Source organism: Spinacia oleracea, chromosome 1 (assembly GCF_020520425.1).
Source record: "Spinacia oleracea cultivar Varoflay chromosome 1, BTI_SOV_V1, whole genome shotgun sequence".
Classification (NCBI taxonomy): Eukaryota; Viridiplantae; Streptophyta; class Magnoliopsida; order Caryophyllales; family Amaranthaceae; genus Spinacia; species Spinacia oleracea.
The window spans coordinates 68,541,103-68,548,021 of record NC_079487.1 but is presented as its reverse complement, the minus strand read 5'-3'; the positions used below and the strand labels follow the sequence as shown (position 1 = coordinate 68,548,021).

Genomic DNA, 6,919 nt, shown 5'->3' with positions numbered 1-6,919 from the left:
GGCAGCCCTTGTGGCTGCCGTGTGTGTGTGAGTTTGTGCTCATGCGTGATTCCTAAATCTACAAGAGTCAGTGTATGATTAAATTTCTATTCCTAATTGGATAAATTAATTAAATAGAATTCATGTAGGATTCTAATTTCAATTAATTCGTATCTTACTAGGATTACGATTCCTTTTCCATAACTCTATAAATAAAGGCCTAGGGGTCATTATTTATACAACAAGTTTTAACTATTCAAAACTAAGATTTTTAAGCAGAAAAATCAGCCAATATTCTTGCCTACCTAACCGAAAATATTAGAACCTTAAGGGCGATTCTAGTTGGTCAATCTTAAGGCGGATCCGGACGTGCTGTGGACTATCTACGGAGGGACGACACTTGGAGTCCTAAAGACTTGTTCTTGTTCGGTTCGGGCGCAGCTAGGGAAGGCACGCAACAAAGAGTATGCATCTAAACTATGCTAAATGATTATGTGTAAATAATATGTTTCCTGGCTTTATGGTTTTTCCGCATGATTTATGAACTGTCATATGAATCATAACCTAACAATATAGGAGTCGCCATTCAGTTTTTAACAACAATGAGAAAAACTGACAAAACCCGGTTATCGTGACATAAAGGGAATGCAATTATGTTTGACCACGATGGCCGTAGGTTCCCTTGTGATCCCTGGTGGTGGGGATTGCTCAGCGTACACCCGCAGGGTAGAGATTGAGGGTTCGGGGGACTGTAACTACCGAGAGGAATACTCGCTCTTCGATAACTCCAGAGGCAGGATATCCTTACTAGCTCAGCATAAATAATTGAAGGGACATGCGTTAACTATTAAACTAATCTGAGTTGATTTTAGCAATATGCAACATATAGTAGTAGATCGAACGCGATTATCTGATTTAGATTGTTTTAAGGGACCTAGCATGATAATCCAATTTCCCAAAAAATATCATATTTATTAAGCGTGATCGAACAATCAGATTTAGTTAGTTTAACAGTTCATAAAAGGGTGAGGAAAGCAATTAAACCATGGAAAAGGGACACATTACGACGCACCCTTGAGAGGTGCGTCACGGTTCTCAGAAAACTAACCACTTTGACTTTGCTATTTCTCCTTTTATTTAACGAATCTCAAATTATGGGACGGGATACGTTCTGTTCGATTTATGGATCGATTGCGACAGAACGCGTGATCAGTTTTGCAGCGTGTGGCTTAGGCTTAGGGGTTTAGAGTCAATACTCAGAATAATAATTGTGTGTTGTTGTGTCCTTTTCACGTCGAACTTAAGGCCCTATTTATAGAAAAGAGTTCGTGGAAAGATAGAATTGCAGAACTCTAAAACACGTACCAGGTATTTTCAGCGCCCAGGCCTGGGCGCCGAAGATTTCGGCGCCCAGAGCCAGGCGTTGAAAATAGGATCTGGGCTGTTTTTCTTAGTCAGATTCGGATTCCTAGAATCCGGAGTATTTGAGATTTAATTGAGTCTTTTAGTGCGTATTAACCTTGTGACGGGATGCGTCTGGGCCCGTTACGAACTCTAGGCTCGTTAGGATTTTAATTAATACGTAACTCTTACTTTCGAATCATATTAGGAATAGGATTCTCTCGCAATTTCTATCTCATTTAGGATTTATGTTGGAGTGCAACACCTAATTCTGACAGGTTTCTATCTTTTATGACTTGCCACTTTTAACAACTACCCATTACGGCAGTTACTATTTTAGCAGGTTTCCATAAATAGCAGGTTTCTATAAATAGCAGGTTTTTGGTGAAATGAAAAGGGGAATTGAGATTCGTTATTTTATAGGAGATGCGTTGTCAAGTGGAGATTTACGTTTTCATCATCGAGGATTCCCTTTCGGGAATGGGGACAAAAGTAGGTGTCTACAGTACACATATGATATGGGATAAGGAACATATGAATAAGAATCTTTGAAATTATTGAAACATGATATGGAAATAGAAAAGACCAGGGTTGTAGAGTATGATTGAACTTAGCACAGACCCACAATCATAAGATTGTAGAATAATGCTAATGGCTCGGCTTGGGTAGGCTCAACCCAATCACGAAAACACAAACCTGACTTTGGGAATACGGTGTGGGTATTGAAGGTTTGTTCCCTCTAAAAGATTTTAAAAAAGAAGTGCAATATTTCAGGAACATAATTGCCTTGTTCCTTCAACGTTTCGTCTATTGTTCCTTTGGCAACTTAGGAATTTTGTATTGGGACAACATCCAAATTTCTCAACGATTCCTCTAATACTTTTAGGCAAGTGAATATGTCTCTTAAAACATGAGAATTGAATGTGACACATTGACTTATAGGTGTGCATGATTTACTTCAATTGAAAAGTGTACAAGGGCCCTAAACGAAATGTTCATTTGGGAAAAGAGTACTTTATGCTCATGTTAGTTTCAACAATTCTTGTTCCTTTACTATTTGGTGATAGCATCAAAAGCATTTATTCACACGAAATAACATTTAGAAGGTTTCTTAAAATAAACGGTGCGATATTCATGCAATTTAACACATCATTAATATGAGTAAGAGTGTTATACCTCACATGGTCCAAACGTGCTTGAAAACGTTGGATATGGTTTGATCATTGATGGCTTACTGACGAGTTTCATTAAGTGTTAGTTTCACATTTACTCTAGTTGCTCCTTGTGGCCCCTTTTATTAGTTGAGATCTTGTTCGTGTTTCTTTTTCTTCTTTGCTGGAACGCTCTAAGTGATGCTGAATAGTTCGTCTCAACTGCTCCCTGTTCCTCTTTCATCTGAACAGGAACTCGCTCTCTTTCCTTTGGTCTTTATGCTTGACCATGCTTCTTCATCTTGGGTTGTCTCGCGTAGATCTGAAGAATAAGTTGCATTGGTTTGGGGTCTTTATTAACCAGTAAAGCATCTTTGTTTTCGCTCACAATGATGTAATCTAAAATCAAAACCCAAGTGTAATCTTTTGTGCAATTATAAGGTTAGTAGGTTAGTCTTCAAGAAATAAATATATATTAAAGCATAGAAATAAATATACAGAAACTTCTGGACGTGAATACTCCCTTTTGATAGTCTCTTTTGTACTTACAACAGTACACCTTGTTGATGTTCCTTGTTGTACATTCACTAATAAAGTTGTTCCCGAACTTCTGTTATATTTCTGAAATTGAGTTCCTCATGAGTTGGACCAGGAACTTGTGCGTTGGCGTCAAAGCCTTCTCATGGATAAGTTGGTTTTCGTTCCTGTATTCTTAGGTACTTCAGTGGTTCCTCCAAATCTTGGTCTCTGTTCCCTTGATACGTGGAACATATTTTTACGCTTCAATTTCTTTTACTTCAAGAATAGATCTTCAAAACCTTATCGTTAATTTGCACAACTAACCAAACACAAAGAGTTAATAATATAATAAATAAAGGAAACAAAGTAAATCACACAAAGTAAATAAGGATTTTGATTAAACTCCCTTCTTCATATTACTCATAACTCTGTCTTCTTAACGTAGTCTTTGAAACTTAAATTTAATCCATATGAGTTTGTTCGTTGTCTTCATCCATCTTGATTACAAGGAACTGACTTGTTGTGGAGGAATTGGATTTGACTTTGTACGGTTTTCTTATCCAGTTCCTACTGCGTCTGTTCCTAATATTTCAACGGACCTTAAGGGATATACCATCTTTTCTTTCTTCTTTGTGTGATTTGTTAGCTGTCCATTTCTTCGTTATAGATCTCTTGCATAATGATATAAACCTGTAATACAACTTCTCTTCTAGAATATCTTTTAAAGGCTTTTCGTGAGACACACTTATATGTCTTCAAATATGTGCATGAATAACATTTTTGTCATGAGCTTTATATTGTCTTTTCTCACATATGGCCTGCAAAATAGATCAGTTCTTGTTCTTGGGTACCCAAATTTGCTTGAGTCCCTTGTTGTTAGTAGGAGTAGTCAGATGTGCCCTTTATTTTTTAAAACATGTTTTACTATACTACTAATACTAACAAGATGAATTATGCATTCATATGGTACTGAATAAGTAAATAGTTCATAATGCATAACCTTCTTGACTTTAGGCATACACCTTGAAAATATTAAAATAACAGTGCCTAAATAATTCAGTTCCCATAAGTAGGAACAATCAGTTCCTCCAGATCTATTCCTTGTACTGTTTCTAGTGAGATGAAGATTGATAATTTTTAAAATGATTTGAAAACCTTCTCTTCAATTGAAGACACATAAATATCGTATTTAAAACAGTTAAAGTCGGATTTCAAGTTCTTAAAACAGATAAGGTCATCTTTACTAGAAACAGTTGTAGGAACATGTCTAAGTTCCATCAAAGTCAATTCAAAACTCAAAGTCGGAACTTTCCATATAAGTTCCCTTCATGTGTTCAACACTTCACCAATAAGAAACTTATTTTGATTCGTAAAACCTGTTTTGAAATTGATATGACTTGTTCCATAAACGATATCTAGGTTGTTCCTAGTAAATTCAAATTTTGAAAATTTCATTTTGAAATTCTGAATTTTCCTTTTTATTTGCATTATGAAGAAGTTCAATAATTTTTAAACACAGATTTCAAAACTCTTTTGGAACCAAAAATTGTTTTCCGAAAGCAACACAAGGAACAACGAATCTCAGTTCCATCTCAATGATTTTGGTATTCATGGTCACATGGTTCAATTCAAGTTGCATGACCTTTTCGACAATTTGCCAAAACAATTTTTGATACTTCAAATTAATAATGCTTTTAACAAGTCTTGTTGCACACATGTTCGTAGTAAAATATTTATGAAACAAATTCTTTGTAATTTTAAAAATCCATTTAAAAATCAAACCTTTTAGATTCAAGATAATAAAAATTATATTTCAAACCATTTGGAAAAATAGAAATATTTTTAATATCGACAAGACCAAGAGAAAATTATAATTTTTGCTGGAATTATGCAACAATCAAGACCACTTTGTTCCTCTTCAAAACCGAAAGAAATATTTTAAATTAAAGCAAAGTCTTATTGAAAACTTGTAAATAAACAGGGTTAAATCAAGGTTGTTCACAATCAATCGTTGATTTCTAATTCTGCGTTACGGAATGTACACACATATGGCCAATAGTATATAATGTATGATGTTCCGAATATTTAACAATTAAGAGCAAACATAAATAATATATTAAAGATTGAAAATTTACCTCTAATTATTTTTCTTCAATCTTTGTGTTAATCATCATCATCACCAAATACGTGCTATCCTCCTTTTCGTCCATCAGGAACAGCAGAATTGTGGGAACTGTTTCTTTCATAACATTGTTCATCTTTTCCCGGATCACTCATCAGAATTACCTGTAAATTATAGAGCACCGGCTCTGATACCAATTGTTAGGTTAGATGAACAACACAAAAGGGGGGTGAATTAGTGTAATACCCCAGATTTTTAAACTTGATTAATTATGCTAATTATTTTAATTTGCCTTTCTAATTAAGCTTTAACCTCGTTAATAAATATTTTAGAAAATTAAAATGTTTTAATGATAAGTATTATTTTCAGGTTTAATGATTTAATTATAAATTATGTTAAAACTTATTTATTTTAGTCAAAGGAGTTAAAAATCTGAATATATACTTAATTACTGAATTGCCCCTATATGAGTAAATCAGGTTCCCAGCCCTCTTCTTCTCCTTCAATCGTGTCACCATGGAAATGAAGCTCAATCACCAAACTCTCCATGTGTCTCTACAACAATCAATTACCTTGCTAAATCATCAAACCTACTTGTAAACCTATAAACCTAAAACTGGAGTAGCTAATCTTAATCACCAATTCCATTGCTCAAATTCTTACACTTGTTAATACAATCTTGCTGAGTTGTTGCATCCAGAGAACACCATTGCTCCTATAAATAGCTGCTCAATCATCCCTGAAACAATACAATTCAAAGTAACCTTCAATTTCTAAACCACCATTAAAAGCCCTCTTAAATTATTCAAATTTCTGGAAATTACCATAACTCATCACCATTTAACCACCACTGCCGCCCCTTTTTGCCCGGAAAACCACCACCAGAACCGGCCGACGGCGTTGCTTCTGCCGCCCATCTTGCCCAAGCTCCGACCATCGTCCACCGCCCAGTCGTTGCTTTGTCTCACCTCCTCTTTTCTCCTCTGCGGCGCTGCTTCTGTTCTTCATTTTCTTGCTTGGCAATTATCAGTTACCAACTTGAGGAGATTTGGATTTTAGTCCTTAGGCCCACATACCTCTAGCCCACTAAATAGTAAGAAATTGTCTCTTCTTTTCCTTGTTTTAATGCTTATTCTTATTAACTACTCTAGCATATATGAGTGTTTCATCTCTTTATACGACAAGTATTAATGGGCTTTGTTTTGTTTTCTATTAAAATAGACTAATCATGGCTTGTTATATAATAGTTGACTTTCCAATAGCCAAGAGCTAAAATTTACGTAGCTAACAATTATTATTATTATTATTATAGAAAACACCAAAACGTTACAAGCTTAGCAAGCTACAAAGATCAAATGAACTACAAGAAGTTCGAGGGGAGCCGAGATACAATCTGGGCCCCCACTCCTCTGGCTATGGCGAACCCGATCCTGCTGAAAATGTGGGCAGCTGCCCCCGCCCCAATGTCCTGAGCCCTGGAGTACACCTAGACCCGCTTCAGCAAAGAAACAACCCCTTTCTCTAATTCCCCAAAAGAAGAGAAAGAAAAAGGAAAGAAACCGTAGCCCAAAGCCCTACAACGTGCCGCATACTTATCCTGCTTGCGCTGCAACCACCACAACCCGACCCGGAACGAAGCCTGCCAACCCAGATTGCGTCAGAGGGGAAGACCCAGTCAAGTCAACACACACATCCAAACCGCCATCCCATGAGTAAAGCAATATATCTGCAGGACGAAGAGCTCAAT

The 6,919-nt window shown here is 36.1% G+C and overlaps 1 long non-coding RNA gene across 1 annotated transcript; it reads right to left on the bottom strand.

The window, feature by feature from the left end:
* Positions 1-572: 572 nt before the first annotated feature.
* LOC130463642 (uncharacterized) lies at positions 573-6,320 on the bottom strand. Its single transcript, XR_008923825.1, has 3 exons — positions 5,997-6,320; positions 5,836-5,911; positions 573-5,359 (listed from the first exon to the last, which is right to left on the bottom strand). It is a non-coding gene; the product is annotated as an uncharacterized lncRNA (long non-coding RNA).
* Between the last annotated feature and the right edge of the window lie 599 nt (positions 6,321-6,919).